Source organism: Sciurus vulgaris (assembly GCF_902686455.1).
Source record: "Sciurus vulgaris genome assembly, chromosome: 9".
Classification (NCBI taxonomy): Eukaryota; Metazoa; Chordata; class Mammalia; order Rodentia; family Sciuridae; genus Sciurus; species Sciurus vulgaris.
This window is the reverse complement of record NC_136469.1, coordinates 6,967,173-6,994,452: the sequence shown is the minus strand read 5'-3', so window position 1 is coordinate 6,994,452 and position 27,280 is coordinate 6,967,173.

The following is a 27,280-nucleotide window of genomic DNA, read 5'->3' as shown; positions in this document are numbered from 1 at the left end:
TCAGCCGCCTAGCGCGTGGACAGATACACTTTATATGTATGCTTGAGCGAGTGATCGCTTGACCTTTAACAGGATTGGATGGACATATCTGGTTACAATTGCTTATGCATGAGACTGCTTATATATTGAAGGTGTTATTTGAATAAACGGGAAGCTGTGTACTTGTCTTCTGTACAGTTGGGCCGTAAGCGCGAGAAGCAGCGCGGAGCTGCTTGGAGCAAGCCAGGCAAAGAAGCCCCGGTTTTCCATAAGCGGAGCCGCTGGAAGCAGCCCCAGCGGCAGCAGCGGTCCTCGGTAAGCTTGATAATCGCCATTCTAATTGGGGTGAGATGAAATCTTAGGGTAGTTTTGATTTGCATTTCCTTATTACTTGAGATGTTGAACATATTTTCATGTATCTGTTGATTTCTTGTAGATCTTCTTCTGTGAAGTGTCTGTTCATTTCCTTAGCCCATTTGTTGATTGGATCATTTGTATTGTTGGTGTAGAGTGTTTTGAGTTCTTTATATATTCTGGAAATTAGCGCTCTATCTTAAGTATGAGTGGCAAAGATTTTCTCCCACTCTGTGGGCTCTCTCTTCACATTGTCGATAGTTTCCTTTGCTGAGAGAAAGTTTTTCAGTTTGAATCTATCCCAGTTGTTGATTCTAGCTTTTATTTCTTGTGCTATGGGAGTCCTGTTAAGGAAGTCTGATCCTAAGCCAACTTGTTGAAGATTTGGACCTACTTTTTCTTCTATAAGATGAAGGGTCTCTGATCTGATTCTGAAGTCCTTGATCCATTTTGAGTTGAGTTTTGTGCAGGGTGAGAGATAGGGGTTTAATTTCATTCTGTTGCATATGGATTTTCAGTTTTCCCAGCACCATTTGTTGAAGAGGCTATCTTTTCTCCATTACATATTTTTGGCACCTTTGTCTATATGAGAAAATTGTATTTATTTGGGTTTGTGTCCATGTCCTCTATTCTGTACCATTGATCTACCTGTCTATTTTGGTACCAATACCATGCCGTTTTTGTTACTATTGCTTTGTGGTACAGTTGAAGATCTGGTATTGAGATACCCCTGCTTCGTTCTTTCTATTGAAGATTGCTTTAGGTATTCTGGGTTTCTTATTTTTGCAGATGAATTTCATAATTGTTGCTCTATTTCTGTAAGGTACATCATTGGGATTTTAATTGGAATTGCATTGAATCTGTATAGCTCTTTTGGTAGTATGGCCATTTTGACAATATTAATTCTGTCTATCCAAGAACATTGGAGATCTTTCCATCTTCTAAGATTTTCTTTAATTTCTTTCTTTAGCGTTCTGTAGTTCTCATTGTAGAGGTCTTTCACCTCTTTTGTGGGATTGATTCCCAAGTATTTTATTTTTTTCAAGGCTATTGTGAATGGGGGAGTTTTCCTAACTTCTCTTTCTGAAGATTCATCACTTATGTATAAAAATGCATTGGATTTATGAGCATTGATCTTGTAACCTGCTACTTTACTGAATTCATTTATGAGTTCTAAAAGATTTCTGGTGGAATTTCCAGGTTCCTCTAAATATATAATCATGTCATCAGTGAACAGGGATAGTTTGAGTTTTTCTTTTCTTATTCGTATCCCTTTAATTTCTTTGGTTTGTCTAATTGCTGTGGCTGGAGTCTCAAGAACGATGTTGAATAGAAGTGGTGAAAGAGGGCATCCCTGCCTTGTTCCAGTTTTTAGGGGAATGCTTTCAGTTTTTCACCATTTAGAATGATATTAGCCATGGGCTTGGCATAAATGGCCTTTACAATGTTAAGGAATGTTCCCACTATCCCTATTTTTTCTAGTGTTTTGAGCATGAGGGGATGCCGTATTTTATCGAATGCTTTTTCTGCATGTATCAAAATAATCATGTGATTCTTAACTTTAAGTCTGTTGATATGGTGAATGACATTTATTGATTTCTGGATGTTGAACCAACCTTGCATCCCTGGGATAGAACCCACTCGATCGTGGTGCACTATCTTTTTAATATATTTTTGTATGTGATTTGCTAAGATTTTGTTGAGAATTTTTGTGTCGATATTCATTAAGGATATTGGTCTGAAATTTTCTTTCCTCTATGTGTCTCTGTCTGGTTTAGGTATCAGGGTGATATTGGCTTCATAGAATGAATTTGGGAGGGCTCCCTCCTCTTCTATTTCATGGAATACTTTGAAGAGTATTGGAATGAGCTCTTCTTTAAAGGTTTTGTAGAACTCGGCTGAGAACCCATCTGTTCCTGGACTTTTCTTTGTTGGTAGGCTTTTGATGACCTCTTCTATTTCATTGCTTGAAATTGATTTATTCAGTTGTGTATGTGTTCCTGGTTCAGTTTAGGTAATTCATATGTGTCTAGAAACTTGTTGATGTCTTCGAGGTTTCCTGTTTTGTTGGAGTATAGATTTTCAAAATAGCTTCTAATAATGTTTTATATTTCACTCGTGTCTGTAGTGATACTTTCATTTTTGTTTAGAAGCAGCAGACACTTAACTAATATTTTCTATTCCCATTGCTCAAAGTTAATTCCTAAAGGAGTAAGCACCTCTAAAGATCAAGTTAAAGACAAAGTCACACAATATCAGAGTCAGTTCTCAAGACCTTTGCAGATATATAAATCACATTGGGTAGAGAAAATATAAAGCTAAGGGTTAGAATACTTCAGTCCTGGTCCTGGTTCTATCTCTTGTCAGCTAATGGCACTACATTAAGCTTTTGTCCTTTAAATTTATTTATTTCAGATATCCTGTTACAATGATGAAAATCTACCAGAGTTGCTCAAAACCTCGTCTCATATCTATGGTTGCAAACCTTGGGAAGGTCCATGATTGGCCGGGCTAAGGCTGAACCTTAATGGATAGGCCTATCATTTTTTAACTCAGAAACTGAGATTTATATTTCATAGGGAAGGGTGGCTACTTTCAGGGAAAAGAAGAAGGTGGGATATTTGCTGAGAAAAATATAAATGCCTGCTTAATTGTGATACCTGAAATATTCAACAGCTAGCAATTTGTGGGTGCATGTTGAAACTACTGGAGCAATAAGTGTGCCTACCCACTTATTGCAGGCTGACCTCTCTCTTCTTCAAGATTTTATTAAAATTTCAACTTCTCAGGCTGGGGAGATAACTCAGCTGGTAGAGTGCTTGCCTCACAAGCACAAGGCCCTGAGTTCGATCCCCAGTACCACAAAAAAAAAAAAAAAAAAATTCAACTTCTCACCAAGTTTCTTCTTTGACTACCCTTTTATCCACAGTACCGTGCATTTAATTATCTTATTAAAAATATTACTGTATGTTTACCCCAAGAGAACAACCTCCGTGGGGGCATAGATGCAGTTTGTAATGCTGCATCTCAAGAGTCTAGAATACAATTTTAGACATTCAAGAAATACTAAATGAGTGAATTATATCCTTTGTTTAGAATACTGTTGACCTTATTTTTCATTATTAGTGCTGGAATCTCACAAGAAAATGGCATTATGCGCATGGCTTTGTTCATGAAGTATTAGGTTTTAGCAAAACAGCTAAATTCCACAGAAAGCTGAAAATAAAGGTATCATCGCATACTGAGCCCTTTACTTCATATGGGGAAATTTATTTTTGTAAATCATAAAAACACATGTTCAATGGCATCATATTTTAAATTTAGATACATGCATAAGTTTTAAAAAATATGTTTACTCAAATTGGTCTTTTCAGTCTGGATACTGGAATTATAGTCCATTAAACAGGAATCTTCATTGCACATGGAACAAAACCACCTTCAGGTTTGTCTTTGGTCTCTTATGAAACTTCTTGCAGTGGATAAAAAGTTCTTGCAGTGGAAACCACTAGGGCAAAGGTGAATGTTTCTGATGCAGGAATCTGCAGTTCCTTGGACAGAATGGTCAGTGGGAAAGCCCAAAGCAGGGGGACGGATGTGTAGTTGTATCACGTGTTGGCCTTCCCAGCTCAGACATACCATGGACATCTGTTTCATGAACACAAGTTCCCAATTCTTTTAGGAATATCGAGGAGCAGTGAAGCTCACTCTATGGTGAGAATATCTTTAACTTTGTAGTAAATTAGCGGACAGAAGAACTGTCTTCCAAAGTGGTTGTTCCATTTTTTAGCAATGAAAGAGAGTTTCTGCTCATCCACACTGTCACTAGCAATGATGGCTGGGTTCCAACTTTGACTTTCATGGTAAGTGTGTAGTATCTTCTGGTTCTAACTTTCAGTTCCCTGATATCTGGTTGCATATGATATAGAGCATCCTCAACTTTGCTGCTATTGTTGTTGTTGTTATTATTATTATTATTATTTGCAGTAATGGACATTGAACTCAAAGTTTTACACGTGCCAGGGAAGTACTCTACCACTGGGTTACAACCCCAGCCCAACTTTGCTAATTTTAATCATAAATTCTGTAATTATTTTGTAGATTCCTTAGGAGCTTTTTTTTTTTTTTTTAAATGAACATGCATGTCTGTGTGTAGAGTTAATTTATTTCTTTTTTCTAATCCTTATGCTTTTAATTTTATTTTCTGTATTCCTTTAGTTTTCTTTTTTTTTAAATTACTCTGTTTCATTTATTTTATTTTTTGACTAAGACTTCCAAACAATGTTAAATAAAAGCAGGCAGTGCAGCTAATCATGATTTTCTCCCACATTAAAGGGAGAACAATCAATTGTGTTTGATATTCTCTATGGGTTTTAAAGCTATCCTTAAGCTTTGTGAGCAATGCACTTTATATTCATAATTTACTGACAGTTTGTTGTGTACAGAGGTTGAATTGCATCTATTAAAATGATAGCACATGGGTTTTGACCTTTATTTTGTTAATGTGGTGGAATGCATGATACATTTTCAAATGCTAAAGCACTTTTGCATTGCCATGATAAACCCCATTTTGACATGATAGGTTTCTTCCATTTTATGTCTTGCTGAATTTGATTCATTAATATTTTATTGAGAATATTTTGTGTATGTGCTCATTAGAGCTATTTTTCTATTCCATAATTTTCATTTTTTAAATGTTTATCAGTATTTGATATTAGAATTCTATTCAACCCATAAGTACGGTACAAAGTATTATTATTTATATGTTTGATAAAATTCACAGGTAGATCATACAGGTCAAATTTTCTCTTTGGAAAAGTGTTTTTTAGCATATGTAACTTCTTCCATGGATATTGGGCTGCATAAATTTTTAATTTACCTTGTATCTGTTGAATGAGTTGAATAGTATTTACCAAGAAATTCCCCATATTTCTTTTAAGATGTCAAATTTATGGATATAAAATTACTTATGAAATTCCCTTATTTTCTTCTTAAGGTCTGCAGTATACATGGTTTGAGTATACTTTTGAGTTTTTTTTTTTTTTTTTGAGTATACCTTTGAGTTTTAAATATAAATTTAATTTATATTCATTCTCTTATTCATTATCATTCCTTACAATGATTTTTATTTTTTAAAACTTTTTTGAGAAACAATCTTTAACCTTGTTAATTTTCTCTATTGTTTGTTTTTTATTTCACTGCTATCTCTTCATTTCTTTGTTATTTTCTTTCTTCTTGATTGCACTTTTTGGAGAACATCTTTTTTCTTGTTTCCTAAACTGAAACCTTACAAAACTGACTTTGAACTGTTTTTCTTTGCTAAAAGTTGGTAATGGTTTTCTAGGACCACCGTGACAAAGTACCCCACGCAGGTGGCTTATGACCGCAGAACTATATTCCCACACAGTTCCTGAGGCCGGAAGTCTGAGAGCAAGGTGTTGGCAGCATCGTGATCCCTTCCCTGGTTTTGGGATGGCTCCATGTCTGAGTGCCTCTTGGTTTACAGCAGAATTCCATCAGTGTCTCTGCCTCCGCAGGGCCATCTTCTTCCTGTGTCTCTGTCTCCTTTTTCTGTAAGAACTCCACTTATACTGAACTAAAGGCCCACCCTTCACCTGGGAGGCTAGGCAGCTCTTTAAGAAGAGCAAATTTTCATCTTGTAGGAGTAAGTTTTTGTCAATGAAAGACTTTTAAAATGATGTTTCCCCTTGGGGATAGAAAGGAACGTAGTACTAACAAAGAAATAATTGATTTTAGTTTGGAATATACAAACAAAATGTAGTGCAAAATGATTACACTATGGGCATTATCTGACTTTTTTTGAATAGTGGTATTTTACATTCATAATATCACAATAAGGAAATCTAGAGAGTGATGCTACCATAGTCAGTTTATAAATGATGACATTAAACATCAGTACTGTGGATATTCTTGCTAAAATTTAGTCCAGCAACTTATAACGCAGATGTCCTTGTTACAGTTTAACTAGTGAAAATATTTGCTATCAACTGCATTATAGTTATGCAAATTGTAAGTTCAATGATTTTATTAGGCCATAATTTAAAATAAGGTAATTTAAAATAAGGCATATCAATTTTATTTTATTTTGCTAGTCAACGTATCTCTTTTAAAGGAAGAAATTATGTCCAAAGTTTGGTTATCTCCAAGGAATGAAATTCTGTGTGATTCAAATTTTTTTTTGTTTTAAAATGTTGAATTCTCTCTCCTAATATTTCTTTTTTGTTTTGTTTTTTTAAAAGACTTAAAATTAGCATACTACAATAATGCAGCCACATCAATGTTTATAGCAGCTCAATTCACAATAGCGAGATTGTGGAACCAACCTAATATTTCTTAAAGCAAGAATGTTTTATGTACATTTTTAAAGAAAATGTAAAATAAAGATTCCTATTTCTAGTATTAGCAAATTAGGGAGTATAAACCCTGGATATAATTAAGTTTGTCTACATGTAGATTCCATTGGTCACAAAGTATTTCACAACTGACTTGGGAATCATATCATAGAACTTGATTTTTACTGTCCATATATTCATGTTCAAGTAATTGAATAATTTTTCTGAGATCAAAACATTTAAATCAATAACTTAATAACATGAATACCTATACCATCAATTTATACTGAAATCATGATTCGAATTATGTGTCCAAAATTATAAGTTAATTACAGACTATTTCCCATCTTTAAGCTGTGCTGATTGGAGATCTGAAAGCTATTTGTGATGAAAACTCAATAAGAAATGGGTTTCACAAAAATTATTCAACAAAAATGGGAATTTGAGATATTTAAGACTGTGGGAATTCTTTACAGTGTATAAGCCAACTTGATACTGATGAAAACCAAATACTATTTCATTTCATAACTGTAGACATACATCTTTGTTACTAGAAAGTGGTGTTGGATGAAAAATTAAGTAGGTATATATTCCCTTGGGATCTTGTCACAAAGCTGGTATTTCTTTCTAGACCCCCCACACTATGTAAAGATACAGATTTAATAAACAAACCATTTCTGATCTCAGCAAGGAACTTAGCAGGGATTTTGAAAGTCAAACACACGGGAGCCATGCTTGACTGTGGTGGTAGAAGTAACATCTGCCTGAGAGTCTTAAATAACAGACTTCTCAAATCACTTTTAAAGCCACAGTAGGAGATGTGACAGCCATAAGCCATACCTCACCCAGACCAAGAGCATGAAAGCTGGGTGAAATCTACTGCACTCAGAGATCCAGGCAACTCCTACCATTAAAGAGAAACAGGGAAATAAATTAACTGAAAGATCATGTTTATCTCTTTGCTAAGCTTTTGCTGGTATCTTTTCTAGTCTTTATTAATGAATGTAAACCTTCTTTAAAGGAACAAAGCAATTGTATATTACTACTGATAAAACATTAACTTAACACCATTAAACTACATTAATGATTTATTTCAAAGTCAGATTTCATTTCTAATATAGTACTTTCATTTAGGATTCATAGGATATCAAATAACATGTCCTAATTAGTGCTAGCCAGAGTAAAAAGAAACTAACCAAGAATGTCACACTAGAATAACCGCTACGAATCTGAAAAACCAAGGAGAAAACAGAGCCCAAAGCACATAATGTCTTTGAAGTTTATTTAAATGTGCTGCATCTTTGCTATTGAACATGCACAACACAGAAAGACTTGAGACGATCACAAGCATTTATTTCCACATGATCTCGTGTGTTGCCCTAACCCTGTACTGCGGGTCTCACTTGGTTGATACATTGTAGAAAAGCTAAGGACAGGAAGTAGATCAAAAAGAAGAAGTGTCCCTCATCATCTCTCGCCTTGTCATACGTAGGTTATGTGCTCAGATCTCAAACATTTCAGGGCTCCACATTTGTAGTTAGCAAAAGCAATGAGAGAGCAGCGAAGGAACAGGAAACAAGTGCTAATAAGGCAGGCAGACAAGAAGGAGACGCTGCCCTCCGACAGTAAAAATGGAGCTCATGTCTGCATTTCCTTTATGGTATTTCCTCTTAGGGTATTTAGTAATAACTCGGGCCCTCACTACGGGATCTCATTAACGGCTCCATAATAAAACCACTGTGTGATGACATCCAGCAAATAGTAAGGCTGTAGAACCACAGCGAGAATACAATTAGAATCATGTTTAGCCATTTTCTGGTAAGTGACAAGTTTTCTGAAAACTCATTTTGTGATCAACAAGTCTGAGAAAAGTAAAATGCGAAGCAACAAAAAAACTAAATTCCACCAAAAATAGTAAAGAAATTTTTCAAGTATCTTGATATTTTGTTAACTGCACAATTGCAGCAGATCTAAATCTTCCATCTTTCTATACACAGTGCCCTTAGTTAGTTTGTATTTATTGAGGCTCAACACGGTGCAAACCACTTTCTGAATATGATGGTGGTTTACAGTATCCCATGGGTGGGGGCTCGTGTAATGGGGAGTGAAGGGCCAGTGTCAATAACCACCCAGACGCCAGGAGCCAGGTAAGAGCAGGTTAGAGCTGCTGACTCATTTGTTGCGGAAGCTTCTTTTATTGAGTACCTATCCAATCAGCGCCGTCAATCAGCGAGTCACACCACTCGAAACCATCAATCATTTAGTCTCCTAGAACCACCAATCATTTGAGGGTTTTGTATTTTGCACCAATGGAGATATATGACTCCGCAGTGGTTTACTAAAAATTATTGCTTTTAATTGAAGGTCGACATTTTAGTTTTTTTCACTGCTGGGACTAAAGGATCTGACCAGCACAATTGTAGAGGAGAAGTTTATTTGAGGGCTCACAGTTTCAGAGGTCTTAGTCCGTAAAAGATTGGCTCCATTCCTCAGGGCTTGAGATGAGGCAGAACATCAGGGCAGAAGAGTGTGGCAGAGGGAAGCAGCTCACATCACGATCAGAAAGCAGAGAGAGAGAGAGTTTCCACTCCCAAATACAAATATATACTCAAAGCCACACCCCAATTCCCACCTCCTCCAGTCACACCCACCACTTCAGGTTCCACTCAGTTAATCCCTATCAGGGGATTAAATCGTGGATTGGGTTAAGACTCTCACAACCCGATCATTTCTCCTCCGAACCTTCCTGCATCATCTCACATGTGAGCTTTTGGGGACACCTCACGTCCAAACCTACCAGTTGACCTAGGCTCAGCAACACACCCAGTAAGTGATGGTTAGAGCTAAGGCCCAATTCTTAGGGGACCAAATGCAGTCACGTTTCTGCTATGTCATAAATCAGAATTTATGCACTAAAATTAAAATATCTCTAGTATAGAATATGTTGATGGAAAATTTCCAAAAGAATGACAATATCAATGCAAATGTATGTTATAATTTATTATCTCTGTATCCATAGTTTTTATGACTAAGTAGATAAATGGACTAGATCAATTAATTGATTGAGACTTTGATGAATCCTTAGGGGACCTAGGTAGTCAACTTGTCCTAGGGAAAAAGCAACTGAAATTAAAATAATAATAATAATAAACTAACTGAAAAGAATATTATAAAATTTCTATGCCTGTGAACTCTTAGGTCAGGGAAACTGGCTTTGTTGTCATACATAAACCTCCTTTTAAAAAGATTGCAATATTTTATAAAAGTGGTTGACTTAAAATTGCCAAATAGATAGAAATATAAAGAACATCTAGAATTTGCAAATCATGATTTTGTGATCCTACCCTGCTGACTTCAAAAATCACTAAGAACTCATACAGAAAATTTATTTCAAAGATATTTTTTTCTCTTGAATAGAAAACATTAACATAAAACAATAGTTATTCTTCCTCCTAGTACTATGAAAAGTTTGATGTTGCTTAAAGCCTATCTAACTGTCTGAGAATGCAGAAGCTATAATATGATTCTGGGCACCTTACAACCATGGCCAGTGATGTAAGATTTGGCAGCAGACTCCATCTGCATTTATGTAGAATGCAAATAGGCACATACACTTTTCTTGCTCCTCTTTCCTCATCCTTACCTGGACTATCTACAGGTCTAGAGGACTGGTTGATTTCTAACACTATCACTGGATATACTGTTATTTCCCTTACATTTCTCCAAAAATGCAGTGTTATCAAAACTAAGAAGAGGAGCCAACAGACTCACAGTCAGTAACTAAGAAAAAATTGAAAGATGTAACAAGTTCTCTTGAATAAGTTCTAAATAACTACTTGCATCATCACCTACACAACAGACTTCCATGAAAACTCACAAAGAACAGTAGTTTGCACCAATTCAGTGAATAACTGTTTTAAAACAGGGAGGATTAAAGATAATGCAGTTTTATTTCAAAAATTAGTAATAATTTTTTTATCTTCATGAAATATTACCATTGTAAATATTTAATTTTATCATGTTTTGTTAACATTACTAAGACCCTTATACATAATATCTGGTTATCTGATAATCAGAGTAGTAACATACAAATTAATTATTTTTGAATATTATTCTCAACATTATCTTTTATTCAAAAGAATTTCCAGAGAAAAATAGGGTAAATAAAACACCCAAAGTTTGATAAGTCTTAGAAAGTAAAATCACTGTTCATTTTATTTACACTGTATCTTTAATGCCTTTTCCAGTCCTTAATTTGTAGACTAGTATAGTTTCTTGAAGATTTAAATTAAATTGGAAGGTAAATTTTGAAGAATCAGAACCACACTCACTGTAATACTGGAGAGGAAAGGGAGAATCTACACATGAAGGATGATCCTTTGTTTTAACCTGAAGTCTTACAGAAGCTCCAAAGAAGTAGTGGAATTATTTTGGGTTTCAAAATGGATCAAAATTTTAAAGGATGAATAAAATTGTGTGGGTGGTAATCAGATAACAAACTGTCAAGTAATATTTTTAGCATCTTATGGATCTGTTGCTGGTAAGGGTTAAGGAGATATACTCCTGGTTGCCAGAAGACTGCAATAGTGCTGGAGTGCTTACACAGAAGTGTAAGCACTTCTGTGGAGTGGATAATGGTTTGCATCCAGCACTCCAGAATCATGCACAGTTTTTTAACATATAATTGTTATATCTTTATTTACATTTTTTGCAATTTGAAAAAATGACGTTTCAGCTGAAGTCCATATGATCTTCTCAAGGTTAAAAGTTGGGATTCACGCACAGGCAATCTACTGAGAACTTCTCAGTCTCTGTGCCGACTCTTGAATGGCCCATTGGGAACTTCAGGGAGTTCCTCAGCAGATTCCATACAGTGGAGTGCTTACAGTGGAGTGTACACTTCTGGTGTAGGATTGAGGAATCGGGGGAAGAGCTATTCCTGAGGAAGCATCACTTTAGATATGATACAAACAAATCAGAAAAAAAAATGAAGAACAGAAAACTCACAATGTGGATGAAATTGAATGCCATAAGTCACTTTAGTTTAAATCTCTACCTAAACATACACAGATTGGAAAAGAAGGATGAAAGAAAACAAGAGGTTTAGGGGATTAGAATCCAAGTGATTGGGGGGAAAGTCCGAATTGATGGTGGGAGGAAACCCAGCTTCACCAGAGTTCCTTTGGACTTGATGTGTTCCCACTTCAATTCAGGCACTGCAGTGAGCACTTCAGTAAAGCAAATAAGCTTCGTGTTTGAGCAGTTTACGTGCACAGCAAAAATTGCAGGAATTTCCTATTATGCTTTCTGCTCCCATGTAGAGATATCCAGTTTTCCAGGATTACAACATCGACCAGAACAGGGTCTAGGTATTGCTGTGGCTAGACCCACCCTGACCCCACAATCACCCAGAGTCCACACTGTACACTAGGGCTCCCTCCTAGGGGTGAGCATTCTAAGGGTCTGGACCCATTGACAATGGTTTGCATCCAGCACTCCAGAATCATGCACAGTTTTTTAACATATAATTGTTACATCTTTATTTACATTTTTTGCAATTTGAAAAAAATGACGTTTCAGCTGAAGTCCATATGATCTTCTCAAGGTTAAAAGTTGGGATTCACGCACAGGCAGTCTACTGAGAACTTCTCAGTCTCTGTGCCGACTCTTGAATGGCCCATTGGGAACTTCAGGGAGTTCCTCAGCAGATTCCATATCACTAATTTGAATGTTTATTTTAAGGACACATGAAGACTCTACCTTTTGTTTTTTGCTATACTGAATGTCATATTTTTATTTTGCCTTGTGTTTTAATTTTGATTTCAAACTTTATTTGAAAATTACTGCCTACAGTTGCTCCTTGGGATATGTATCTCTTCATATAATTATTTCCATGTGCAAACATTTATAAAACTTAAAAGACCTCCAATTTATGAGCTTTTTTTCCACTAGAGTTTGTTGAAGAATCATAATCGGAGATGGAGTAGCCAACTACAGTAGGCCATACACACCCACCCCCAAATTTTCAATATGGTCCACATGCAAAAACTTTGATTTATGTTCTTACCTACCACATAAAATGTCAAGACAAGCTGTCATAGAATTCACTTGGAAAACTAGAGAGAACTCTGCGTTTAATGTTTTCAAATATTTAAATAACATGTCTTAGATTTTAGTCATAAAAATGCATAAATAGCCACATCTTTTAATAAAATATTTAACTTGTACTCATTGTTTATTTAGAATGGTTTAATCATAAAATACCATCTTGAACATCTTATTTTCAAAACACTATTATATAATTCATGCTAGACTTCACCTTGAATTATGCTTGAAAATGGCACAAAAATAAAAAAAAGCACTATTTCTTCCCAACTGGATCACACACAGTAGTAATTTTCCCTATCTTGATTAAGGACCAGGAAACCCTGGGAAATTCTTAACATGAGCAAATAGCTGACAAATGAAAAAAATGCTGATATTTTAAATTAAATTGAGTTTATACCAATAAAATATGAAAAGTATGAAACGTGTATCTAATTCCCTTAACTCTAATAATAGGACTTTGTATGTAATAATTCTCAGGCAAATAAACAAGAAGATGAAAACACAATACAGAGGAAGGTATTTTTATAAGTAATGTGTTTTATTTTTGCTGATAAAATATAAAATTATAATATGTAGAAAATCATGAAATGAAATGATAAAGATAATTTGATATTCATCTGTAATTTAGAGATGTCTCTTGGTGTTGTATTGATATATTTGTGGCCAAGCGTTTTTCCTTTTAATACATTCATTATGCTACACCTGAGTCTTTATAGTCCATCTTCACTTAGGGACATTTATAGTGATCAGAGCCTTCTTCCTGACTGGGTCACAATGAGATAGGAAAGACAAGTGAGCCACAGATTGATGGGGGCCAGGTTTGAAGGAAAGCAGTTACGTGCCCATAGGAGCCAGCTGGGAATCAATGGTTTAGTGCATTTGGAATCAGAAAGGCGGTTTGGGAGTCAGGTTATCCATGTGAACAGCTATTTTTTAAATTTTTAAAAATTTTTTACAGACTGCATTTTGATTCATTGCACACAAATGGAGTACATCTTTTCGTTTCTATGGTTGTGCATGACGTAGATTCACACCATTCGTGTAATCATACATGTACGTAGGGGAATGATGTCTGTCTCATTCCACCATCTTTCTCTCTCATTTCCCTCTACAGAATCTAAAAGTACGCTTGATAAAACCACGTTACAACCTGAGACTGTCGGAAGGTTGAGTGAATGGCCCCCCGCCTTTCCATCACGCTCTGTCTATATGGGAGCCGGACACAGATGCAGAGCGGGCCGTGGACATGGGGTTGACCAACAGTGCTCTCTGCTGCCTGAAATTTCCTCCCTAACTTATTCCTCACTCCCACTCTCCTCTGCAGCCTCTGTAGCTCTATTAAAATCGCCTCCATTCAGAGAAGAGTAATAACCAAAAATGAAAAAAATAAAGTTCCCATGAGGTATTAAAAAGAGGTGGGATAAAACACAGCAAGCAAAACCAAAAACGAGATCACAACACGTGACACATCGCAACAGGAAAGACTGCTTGGAAATTTTCAGAAAAAAAGGTAATGACAAAGAAAGCTGAACATGCATCATTTAAAAAGAACTCAAAAATGACACTTCATGAATGAAAGAAGGATCATTACTCTTACCAAAAGGGAATAGGAAGGGAGTGAACAGAGGTTGGGGACCACGTGTGGTAAAAATTAAATCATTTCAGAAATTAATGCCACCTTAGAGGAGAAAAATAGAGTGGATTCTGCTGAAGTGTGAACTCAGGACTTGGGGAGAGAAGCTGCGTTAAATGTAAAAGGAAATAAAGAAGAAAAGCACAAGATGATGGCGTTAAGTGTCAGGGAGCATCTACACGACTGGTATTTCTTCATCAAAGATCAGAGTTAAGAACATTCTCGAAAGCATGATTTTCTCGAGAATGGGGAACAGCGCACAATGTACTAGAAAAACTCACCGATGCTTCAGGTCCACACTTTCCTCTTGGTGGACACTGTGCCCCTCAGGACAGCAACAGCAAGATCTTCAGTCAAGGCACCCAGGAGTCCAGGAGCGGGAAATGGGCTGACTTCAGCCCCCAGTGGCCTCCCCAGACAGAAAAGTGTGGCTACGCCTGGAAAGCTACAAGAAAAAGAAATGAGAACTGAGGATCCTGTGTTCTCATGAAACAAACCCAGAGACAAGTGAGTCTTGGAAGCTGTTAAAAAAGCAAAGTATTAGGCAGAAATACTCCATCCACGGAGAGATGAATTGATGTGAAGAACTTAGGAATGGAGAAGTGGATTTTAAAATAAAGTGTTGAGCCCTGGATCCCACTAATTAAACCAAGAATAAACAATAGAGGAATTATAAAAAGAACCTGGACATGGTACAAACCCAACAGGGTAAATTCAGAAAACAGATGGAATATTGAAGTAGGTTGAAATATAGACCTTCGAATTGCCTTCTTTTCCATAGTGAGAAGTTATTATTTATTAGCTAACATGATTAACTTTGGAAATATAAATTTTAAGCATATTATTTATAATTTTGAAGAATAGGAAATGTATTCTGTATTCCTTCTAAAGCCAGAAGCTAGAAAATTTAAATAAACAGCACTTCTAGACAGAAAGCAAATAAATATCAATAATAAAATGTGAAAAGTAACATAAATGAGTAATAATGCTATATATAATATTATATTTTTAAAAGAAAACTTTGTATCTCTCAAAATTGATAGGTGGAAGGATGTGCGATAAATGTAAAATAGTCAAAATGCAAATTGTATAACCTTGGTGGTATAGGGGCATTGAATGTAAAAATTTTAAAACTTTTTGTGTCTTTGAATGTTTTCTTGGTAGAATGCTAACAAACTCTACTTCACCAATTAAATGGAAATAAAATGTAGTTGGAAGAAGTACGTAAAAGTTGGAGGAAAATATAGAGTCTAGAGGAAACAATGAAGAATTATTAAACAGTAAGATTTGTCATGAATGGTTTGAAGAATGACTAATTAAGATAAAAATCAGCTTGGAAAATATATTATCAATCTAATGTTTCAAAAGTGAAATATTAAAACATGACAATACTATATTATAATTATGTAATTTTATCTTATTAATAAGGAAAAAAACTAACAACTCGGTCACATCAAAAGTTTCCAACAATTCATTTAAAAGTACATAAAATGTATAGAAACAGAGAGAGACATGCTCAATCTCACTCGAAAGTAGAGAATCATAAACTAAACCCAATCTGGGGCAGAATTTTCCCTCCCTGTTGAGTAAAGATAAAAAGTATGAGGCTGCCTCTTTTGGACCACGGCAGGGAGTCACAGACTCTGTCCTATGTTGACAGAGTGTGAATGGTTGTGTGGACTTTGGCAGGAAATTTGTCAGGATGTGTTAAACATAAACTTCTATGAGCTCTTCGACCCAGAAATTCCACTTTTAGAAGTTTACACTAGAAAAATATCACACTGTTTTGTAAAGATAGGCAAAGATATCTGTTGTATCAGTGTTTACAATAGCCCAGTCTTAGAAGAGTTTACTTTTCCATCGATAGGAGATAGGTTAAATATCTTATATCTAAACACATTACAGTTAGAAAATGACCCAAACCTAATGTGGTGATATCCGTAAGTGATATTATAAAGGAAAAATAAAGTACCGAACAGAACAATGATAATGAAAAATCATGACTCTAATTTTGGGAAAATGGAAGCAATTATATTCTAGAATATTCTTAAAATATTCTTGGGAGGATGCAAAAGTTACATTACAAATGCTTTAGGCATACAAGAGCAGTGAAATTTTACTTTATTTCTTACTTTGTGCACTTGAGTAGGACACAAGCTCATGTATTTTTGTAAAGTGCAGATACTTTTGTGAAACCATTGATCATGGTCAGTAGTGTTTGTCAATATTGAATGATTTGCACACAGAGGGGTTTGGAATCATTCAGAATGAGGGTAATTGTGCCAGAGTGTGTGAGAATTTGTCAGGAATCAGCAGCAGTTGGAAAGCAGAAATGTAACCAGGTTTCAAACACCAGCAACCAAGAGAAGGTGTGTAAGGATGTCAAGATGGAGCACATGCAAAGAAAGGCTATCTGGGAAGGAGCCCTGAGGTACATCCCACTGGCTGGAAGAGCGGGTGCTCGCTGGTTAATATGGCGCTCTTGCTGGTGCAGTCAGTAAGACGGCTGTATCCGAGCAGACTGGCAAAGGGAGTGTTTTCAGAGTCAGTTTTCATCATATTTGAGGCAGGAACAGCATGCTCTTATTATGAGTATTTGATTACAGAGAGCAATCATTTTTAGGCCGAAGTCTTCCAACCTGACATACTGGTTAATATGAAATTCTTGGTGGCATATTTTTTATTCCAACTCTGAAAGCAGTCAAAAGTTTACCTAATTCTATTGGAAGGGTCACATTGCTCTCCACTAAGGGCTTCTCATTGGCTCCGTGACTTGCCCATACGCACCACCATAATCTGACCATCAGGCGAGTGTAATAATTGTTGAGAATAAGTACGAAAAGTATATCGTTAAGTTTCATTCATTCATTCATTCATTCATTCGTTCATTCATTCTGGGCCCTCTACCATTGAATCACATCCCTAGTTCCTTTATTTTTTGAGACAGGAGATTGTTAAATTGCCAAGGCTGGCCTCAAACTTGTGGTTCTCTTGCATCAGCCTTTCAAGTCTCTGAGATCACAGACGTGTGCCATAGCACCTGGTGTTAGCATCCACATATGAGAGAAAACATGCGATCTGTCATGATTTGGATCTGGAATGTCCCCCGAAAGCTCATGTGCTGAAAGCTCTTCTAGCCAGTGGGATGTACCTCAGCGCTCCTCCCCAGATAACCTTTCTTTGCATGTGCACCATCTTGACATCCTTACACACCCTTCTCTTGGTTGCTGGTGTTTGAAACCTGGTTACATTTCTGCTTTCCAACTGCTGCTGATTCCTGACAAATTCTCACACACTCTGGCACATGATGCACCAAGCCTCAGGGGAGGGGTGCCTAGGCAATGATCTGAATTCCATGGGACATTTTAAACATTTTAACTTAAAAGAGAGTAGAAGGGTGGTCACATCCCCCAGGGGTATGGTCAGAAGGATCAGGGAAAGGGAGGAGACGCTGATCAGAGCACAAACTTGCACACACAGTGTGAGGAAGTTCTGGAGACCTAGTGCGCAGCCTCATTGACTATAGTTAATTATAGTGTATTCTATACTTAAAATGTGCTGAAAGTCCTAACTATACATACTGCACACACACAAATGCACTGACTGTGTAACAGCTTGAGTGTGGCAGTCATTCTCAGTGTGTATGCAGATTGAAGCCACACGTGGTACACTTTGTACACCATTTTTATTTGCCAATTGTACTTCAATAAGTATAACAATAAATACAACAGAAGAAGAATGGAAATACCACTGAGAGGTAAATCTATTAATTATTAGGCCAAAGAGAATGAGATAGTAGGGATTCAGGCTTAATTCTTATAATAGAAAAACACATAGGCATGATATTGGCATGAGAGAGAAATATTGCCTGTATTTTTATCCAAGAAATGATTGAATATCCTCTAATAAAGTGTATATCATTCCTGACGCTGATTTTAATTCAGGCATATTTTGTAGGAGGTGGATGGGACCACTCTGAATAACTTCATTATTAGGAGGCACAGGTTTTATTGAAGTGTTTTACTCGTGTTTTCATGAACAACTGATCATTTGTAGTTCCGGCAGGCAGCTGTCCTTCCACAGTAGGGTAAAACTTTACTCTGCATGGCTAAATTCCTTAGCAGTCAGTAAATAATCCTACTTATATGATTTATTACTTATGGAATTTATCTCCCCTGGGATTCCACATCTTTCTATAGTAGTTTATGCATTTTACTTACTTCATGATATCCGTGTTTATTAATTTTTATGATTTCGGGTAGGCTGGGTTCATATTTAGTACCATGTTTCCTCTTGGTCTAGGTTTCAACATGTTTACATACCTAACTAATTGATTATCATTCATTGTGTATTGAATCTTGGAGCAGAATCCATAATGGCCTTTGCGTCCAGATGTGGCCAGTCTTCCGGCCATCGCACAGGCATTTGTGGTACTTCAATAAGTACAGAAGCCCAGTCTCCTCAGCCTGCACAATGGGTAGCCTGTTGGAGGAAGGCCTAGGAAAGTGCTCACAGGGTTGTTGTTGTTGTTTTCTTTTTTTCCAAAGATCTCTGCAAGATTTCTTCCAGTGACTGTCTGACCAGGAAATAAGAGCAGTTTGCATGATTTCATAATGGCACCTCATTTGGATTGCCTTTTAACAAACTATTAGTCTAAATTACCTTTAGTGAGCTGCAGTTTGCTGATCATGGGAAGCAATGGACTGTGAAGGAAGACTTGCCAGTGGTCTCTTTCTCCTAATAGAACTTTTTTGTTACTATTTTCATTTCAATAGCATCCTGGAAAACAGTCCATTTAAACAAACAGTAAATAATGCAAGCTGAATGGCAAGGCAGAATGCAAAACACAGCTATCCACCCGAAGAATGTAGACAGTGCTGTGGACTTTAATTTAAACAGGCTGGACTTTGTTGAGGATCACTGACATACAGCAGCTCTGGAGACAGGGAGCAGAAGGCTGGCGGAGGGAGGCACACTTTCCCTAGCACGGCAATGAGAAACCAGGAAGCGTGAAGAGTGCCTGTGGGCAATGCTTCTCACCAATGACAGGAGAGAGTTAAACATTTGCCTTGAACTATTGGAACAAACTGATGGTAGAAGACACAGCTGGAACAACTCCACAGTCCTTTTAAGGGTTGAGGGAAAGAAAGACTGTTTAGAGAAGACGCCAGACCATTTGTCACAAAATTTAGTGAAAATGGCCAGCATTTTAATATTATTTGAAGTAATGATCTCAAATAAACAAAATAAAGATCAAATAAAAGATCTGAGGAAATTTAAAGAAAAAATGCTGCAATAATTCTCATAATCGAGGTGATGAGATAGTAATTGCTGATAGGAGAGAAGGAGCTGGCAGTTCAGGCAAATCTGCAGAAGCAGCTAGTAATACAATTTGCTTGTTAACAAACCGAGAACTGCCATATTATCGGTAATCCATGTTACAGTACACTCAGAGACACCATCAATGATTAATAGCCAAGACTCTGATGAGGACAGCATTTCAAACTTACTATGATAGCTGGGCAGGGTGGCACATACCTATAATCCCAGCAACACAGGAGGCTGAGGCAGGATTATCAGAAGTGTGAGGCCAGGCTTAGCAACTCAGCGAGGCCGTAAGCAGCTTAGCAAGACCCTGTCTCAAAACAAAAAAAGGGTAAGGAATGTAGCTCAGTGGTAAAGCACCCCTGGGTTCAAACCCCAGTAGAAAACAAACAAACAAACAAAAAGAACTTACAATGAGAAATACAAGTTTTATGTAGAATAGAAAACTACCCTATTCATTTTGTAGTCAATAGCTACATATGCCTACTAAGCATTTGAAATGTGGCTAGTAAAAATTAAGTTGTGCTATAATGTGAAAAATTCACACTGAAATTTGAAGAATGAAAATGTTTTTAATTATTTGCAATTGATTATATATTGTTATTTCATGCGTATTAAGATAAAGTAATCATGATTAGTTTTATCTGTACCCTTTTCCTTCTATTCCATAAGGTGTCTAGAAAAGTTTAAATCACACAGTGATTTGCCTTATATTTCTATTAACAGTGCTGTACTAGACAATGTTTTTATGTGACTGGTAGGGATCCTTCTTATAGAAACAAATTTTTTTTGGTATTTTTTTAATTGGAAAATGGGAGTTATATAATTCAAATATTAACTAGTTTTAGGTTAAGTTAATTGAATGTACCTCTTCCTATACTAGGAACATACTCGACACATTGACTAAGTATGTGAGTTTGCTGGTTAGGTGACTCTTTCCAGGAATGCTGAATATTTACTGCCAGATTTTATTCCAACAACCATTCTTTCTCTGCTTCTGTGTCCCTCACTCTCTTCTGCTGATTCATTCTTTCCTTCAATATCAGTGGCCTATGGGTGCAGATAGTGACTTATGGGCAGGTGACTAAGTAAGTGAAGAGGTCTATTTGGAGGCTACCGTACCTGGAGCATTGATATCACTAGAGTTAGAATGGAAATCAACAGAGTACTGACAATTTTTTAATAGAAGATATGTGCTAGATAATTCTCCAAGACCTCTGCTGCTCATGGGATCCCTCCTCCTCCCTTCTCTAAGTGCACGCAAGAAGACTGACCTGTACAGGTTTCAATACCTTCATCATAATAGGTGGCGCTGAAAAAGAGGGAGGGCTGGTAAGAGAGAGGTCTGGGCTGAAGTATTTAGCTCTACATTCATAGTCCTCCTGTCTCCATGGAAGAAGGCCCTAAGGACGGCCACAGTCCTCCCTGGACAGGCCTGCTGTCATCGCTACGACTTTGAAATGGAATGAATGTGCATAGCAATCTACCTAGGAAACCCCTGGCTGATGATGAGTGAATCATTTCAATGCTGTTATTTCTTGTGAGTGTACCATTTCACTTTCAATGGTATCCCTACTTGATGAAAAATTATGTAGTCAGCCTAATCGTCTCATTATAGTTAAACTTTCTACAACTCCATGTTTGTTTGGTTGGTTTTGTGTTTGCAGCACTTGGGGTTGAACGCAGGGGCGCGCTACTGTGAACTAAATCTCCAGTCCTGTTCTTTTTTATTGAGAGACAGAATCTCTTTAAGTTGGGGAAGCTGACCTTGAACATGTGATCCTCCTACCTTAGCCTTCCAAATAGCTGGGATTATAGGTATGCCCACTGTGCACTGGATATGAACTTGGAATTTCTGACATAATTGAAAAAATCCAGGTGTGCTCTTTTAGAATCTACTTTGAGATGTTATTGTGCTTTGGAGGCTCAGAACATTATACAGGGTTAGGTATTGAAAAGTGCATTTGTACTTATCCAAGCTCAAAAACATCCTGAAATTTCCACATTCTGTTATGAATTATTGAAAAGGTTGGTGGACACCATCTCTGTTTCTGAAGTCACTCCTGTATTGAGATCCAACAGGGATTCAGTCAATTTTATTTTATTTGTCTAGCACAGACTTCTCATAGCTCTCTAGAATAAACCTTAAAATTAGTTACTAAATTCATCCTAAGAATTTGGTAGTGACCAAAGTAGCTTATGTCATAAGTTTCCTGGACTTTCTCACTGTGTCTTTGAAAAAAATTGAATACATTTTAGTTTTCAAAGTATTTGTTAACACCAAATAAAGAGCAGTACATTTACTCTATTGCTTATTAGCTCTGTAAACTTAACACAAGTTACCCAATGCTCTTGCCTTAATTTCTTCACCTTTAAAGTAGAATAATAATACTGACCTCAGAGTTGTTACAAAAATAAGGAAAGTTAATGTTTCCAAAGCATGAAGAATAGCACTTGGTACATAATGAATTATAATATATGTATATATATATATATATATTATGTGTGTGTATATACACACACATATGGAGAGAGAGAGAGAGAAAGAGAGAGAGAGAGAGAGAGAGAGAGAGAGAGAGAGAGAGAGAGAGAGAGAGATTAAACAGCTAATCAGCTAATCTTTGGGAAGCTTCCTCCAAAATATTTTTTATTATTTTATGGCTTCTATTCAAAAAACCACTCCATTCAACATCTGAGCCACCTGTTTCTTCAAAACTTTCCCCCCTACCAACTCATCCAACAACACCACCAAAGCCCACCACATTTTTAAAGAACAAATTTTTCTTCTTTTTCATGGAACAATTTAATCTGTTAACCCAAATGGAGACAAGAAATGTACATTAAATTATGTAAGTGCAACAAGTGTATGTAATTAAAGGCTTGGTTTTGTTTTCAGGAAAGGAGTTTCCAGTATTTGTTCCAACTTTTGTTCACTTACTTACATAGATAATTTATAAAGGAGATAAGAAACTTTCCAAAGCAAAGCAATAAAAGGTGACACCCTCTATAGCTAAAATTATGTGGCCCTTAAATAAAAATCTTGAAAAGCAAAGCAACTTTGAGGATATGAACCACATTTAATTACCCATAAAATCAAACTTTAGATTTATTTTCCTTTTTCAGAAGGTGGAAAGCTAAGACAGCATTGCATATGCTTGGGGTAAATCTTTCCACCAGTTCCACGTTCTGAAACAATTTCTTACTCAAAACTTAGCTTCACACATGCACATTCATCACTAAACCTAGACTGATATTCTAGTATAAGTTAATTATAAATTTATTTCACAATTCCTGCAGAGTAATTGTTTTACCACCTAACCATTTTTCTATGCAAACCACTAAAAGTTTGGTATGCTCTGCTAATTTAAATTAAAACCAAAGAATAAAAATCGTAAAGTGACGGAGCCCATGCCAAGTTTAACTTTCCCCCATTTGATAGTAGATTAGCTTGCTGTTGTTCTGGAGACAGATTCTCAATTAGGCTGAGCCAGAGTGGCTTGAACTGGTGCCATTGATTTCAGCCTGTCAAGAATTTTGGATGAAAATCAATTGTGACTTTGATTTCAGATCAGCAAGTCAAGCAATTACTCATCAGACAGTGTGTAATCCAGGTATTTTAATTCACTTTGTGATTGTTTTTCAAAGAACCCCCCAAAATAGCAATTCCCATTTTTCTCCAGTATGGATTTATCTACTTTATGCATTCCACTTATGAAAATTAACAAGAAGTGCTTTTTTACATATCTGTACATCTAGACCCCACCATTCTGGAATGTCCTCTGGACAACATTAAAACCAGATGTTTCCAAATGTCATCATGCATGTACTGAAATGATTAAAAAAATGAGAATTTTTCCCCCAGACTGTTTCTGTTCAGAAAAGAATGCCAGGTTCCGTTGGTTTGGAGGACACTTTTATTTCTAACAGTATGAAGTTGGTTCATGATTCAAAATATAGATTTTTTTCTTCAGTCTCAAGCACAGTACAACATTGCCTAAAACTGTTTTAAAAAGTAGCACAGATTTTTATTATAATACATGTGTTATGACTATAGAAAATATTTGGTGTTTGATTTTTATTTATAGGAATTATAATTTCATCTTGATTTATACATCCAGGGATTTGACCAAGAAAAAAATGGCAGACTGTGACTCCTAGGAATGAAGACCTGTTCCTTTCCTTGCCTATTATGACATAGAGATTAATGTAGCTTGACCACTGTAGAGGAACTTGGTAAAACAATCTACTTATGTGTTAAACCTTATACTCAGTGGGATTTTAAAGATTTTCTCTGCTGGTCTAGCAAAGAAAGCAACTGGTTTTGAATTCTTTTCTCTATTTCGCATGTATTCTAGGGTGATTACTGGTTTCCTTTTTTTTTTTTTTTTTGGTAGAACATTTTTATTAGTGTGTTATAGTTGTACTTAATAGTAAGGTTCATTTTGATATAATCATGCATGCACGGAATATACTTTGCTGGACCTAGTCCCAAGGACTTCTCTTTCCCACCCATCCTTCCTCCACCTGTTCTCCTTTCTCTCCTCTACTGATCTCGTTTCTATTTTCATGGGTTCCTGAACCCCCACATTCCTCCCCCACCTTATTTTAGTCTAGCTTCTGCACATGAGAGAAAGCATGTGATCCATGACCTGAGTCTGGCTTATTTCGGTTAGGATGTTCTCCAGTTCCATCCATTTACCAGCAAATGCCATAATTTCCTTCTTCTTTATGGCCGAGTAAAACTTCATTGTGTATATTTACCACATTTTCTTTTTCAAACCACATGTAGCTATGGATCACTAGAGCAGAATGATGTAAAAAACAGAAATAAAATTCGCAAAACATTTGGAAATGACTAATGGTCATAAGTGCAAGTCATTCCTATTATAGAAGATTCAAGGTAGGTTATTCTAAATGTTAGACTATTTATGGGGAAAAAAATACCCATTATGGGAAAAAAAATAAACATAAATGTCCTTTCATAGGAATAAGAATATTAAACTAAATGAAAAACAAAAAATGAAATCAATTATTACATTTAAATAATTGACCTGTGTTTATATTATTTCTATGAGTTGAAATATTAAGACACTTAATATCTCACATTTTTTTTAATCTATAGGTAGATCCATTGAGGAAAAAAAACTGCTAAGTTACTGTTCATGGTTTTTCAAAGTTCATTTTCAATAATATTAATACAAGAAAAAAAGAAATAATAGCTGAAAATTTCAGATTGGAATGTTTATTTGAAATATCTTGAGAATTGCCTTAAAACATAAGCAATCCATTGTCATTGTAGAAAACACATGAAAGTATAGACAAATGAAATTATTTTTAAAAAATCAGCTTATTCTATTACCCAGAAGTTATTATCATTTTCTAATTGATTAGCTGTAGACATATCTACCATTAGTACAAGTGGATACATACATATGAAAAACCATGTGAATTTTTGCTTTTAAATTTGTCATGTGATTTATTTTGTTCTGTATTCAACACAAATGCCAATGAATTATTTTTTGTGCATTTAAGGAAACTACATGCAGTTCAGGTAAGGACGGAGGGTTCTGCAAACTGCTCCAAAGATTATCACTGCAGTGAAACTTCCCATGTTCTTTTTTGGGGGCCACTGGGGATTGAACTCAGGGGCACTCAACCACTGAGCCACATTCCCAGCCCTATGTTGTATTTTATGTAGAGCAGGGTCTCACTGAGTTGCTTAGCACCTCGATTTTTCTGAGGCTGGCTTGGAACTGGCGATCCTCCTGCCTCAGCCTCCTGGGTGGCTGGGATTACAGGCAAGCGCCACCATACCAGGCTCCCATGTTATTTTATTTAGATTCCTCTATATAATTATTTTCATATTCTAAGAATAAAAGTTTATGTGACTGGTTGATGTTTTACTTGGAAAATGATATAAGTAAAATATACTTTTTGCCTCTTCCACTAAAATATTTTCTACATTTTGTACACTTAGTAAATATCTCATGCCCCTCTAGTACATTCACTGCTAGCTTCTGTTTACACGAATTTCTTCTTAAAGTAGTCAGCATATGCAAAATGTAATAAGCAACTACAGTCTGGGGGAAGACAACATGGATAAATGGTGATCTTTGATATTCCTCAGGGACTGGAATGTGTTTATCCAATGTACGATGACTCAAAAGTATGACATCAACAGCAATAACTACACTAATAGGATTCTATGCACCATTTACTAGGCATGATGAAAATACGGTTTTTTAATAGGAAAGATTAGATATTCTTATCCTTAGTTCCAAAAAGAAGGCAATTGAACTATCATATAAATTCATTTTTAAAAGGTATGTTTTCACTTGAAGACAAGATCAAAGAAAAAATCAATAGTGCTTTTCAAAAGAAGCTTGTTGACTTATTTTTGTGGATCTTGCCCAAGGACAGGTTTTGACCATCCTATTCTCTGTAGTTAGACAAATAGTGTTATTTCCATACAGTTCACATAAATAACTGAACACTGTCAAACAGAAAGACACCACTGAGCAGTTATCTTGGTCCCTTAGAAGAAGAGTGCCTTGGACTGGTGCCTGTGAACAGGAGAGATTTCTGGCTCACATTCCAGAGGGTGGAAATCCAAGATCAAGGTGCCTTCAGGTTCAGGGCCCGTGAGGGCTCTGGTCTCCCCTTCTCAGAAGGCACTGTGTTCTGCAGTGGGATGAACTGTGCATCCTGCCTTGGAGGGAGGAATGGAAGGCACAGAAAGGGCCAACTCCCTCCATCCAGCTTTTTATAAGGTCACGAGGACGGGCCCTGAGGACCTCATCATTTACTAACAGGCCACTTCTGAATACCAGTCCCGTCTGCCTTTCCACACGTGGACTTTGAAGGGGACTCCTTTAGGCCACGGCAGCCATTGCTTTCCCTTATCAGACCCTGTGGACAGAAAATATTTAAGTTTTCGGTCATCGCACTTACACAGTAGATTGCGTAGGAGAATGAGGGCTGCAAAGAGGCTGGAACAATTCTGCAGGAAAATGGGCTACTTTCTCTTGGAACAGAACGCCTAGACGGAGAAAGCAGACAGATGCAGGTACTTTCGGGAAAGTTACGCCGAGGAGAGGTAAGCAGTCGGTTAGAGCACAAGGTGGGGACTCGAGACAGCCAGGCTTCCCACCACGACCAGAAGAGGTGGAGAGGGAGTTACTGATTTCCAGGAGGAAAGGAGGGAAGAAAGCCATCATCCTTCTTACCTAATGTCTTAGGGCACACCTGTGATTCTTCATTCTTTAAGGGAAAAGACACAAATTATTGTTTTTCCTACCATTTCCTCTGATTTTAGCATTTCAGTGTGAAATCATTAGAGTTTTTAACAGGGCCTCCGTAATCCTGGGACCGTGGAAAAGAGGAGCGTGCATTTGGAGAAGAGAACGTCCAAGACAGTTGAACAGACTTTTCATGATGAATTCAAATATTTTCTCGAAAGGAAAATCATCTGCTTTTTCCTTTCTATTTCCCGGCATTGGCGGATTGTTTACAGCATTTGCCGATTTGGCAC